Genomic DNA, 426 nt, shown 5'->3' on the forward strand with positions numbered 1-426 from the left:
TTTATGGATGAGGAGGACGGGTGAGGAGGACGCCGCCGCCACAGATCCTGCAAAGCCCCCCTGAGACCCTGCAGATCACAGGGTCTCAGGGGGGCTTTGCAGGATCTGTGGCGGGCTCTGCAAGGTCTATGAAGCCCACCATAGACCCCCGCAGAGCCCACCACAGATCCTGCAGAGCCCACCTGAGACCCCAGCTTTCCTGCCACGCTAATAGCGGAACATACCAAAAGCTGGATAGCCCCAAACTAAAATACACCATTGCACACACACATGCACAATCACACACAGACACAAAGGCTGAGCGTGATGGACCCGTGTCTTTATCCAACCTCAGATACTATGTAACTATAACATTATTCTTTTTTTCTTTAATTCTAAACGATACATCATTTCTATTTCCGTCGGATAAATAAAACCGTCGTCCAA

This window comes from Nanorana parkeri, unplaced genomic scaffold (assembly GCF_000935625.1).
Source record: "Nanorana parkeri isolate BGI_ZX_2015 unplaced genomic scaffold, ASM93562v1 scaffold344, whole genome shotgun sequence".
In the NCBI taxonomy this organism is placed as follows: Eukaryota; Metazoa; Chordata; class Amphibia; order Anura; family Dicroglossidae; genus Nanorana; species Nanorana parkeri.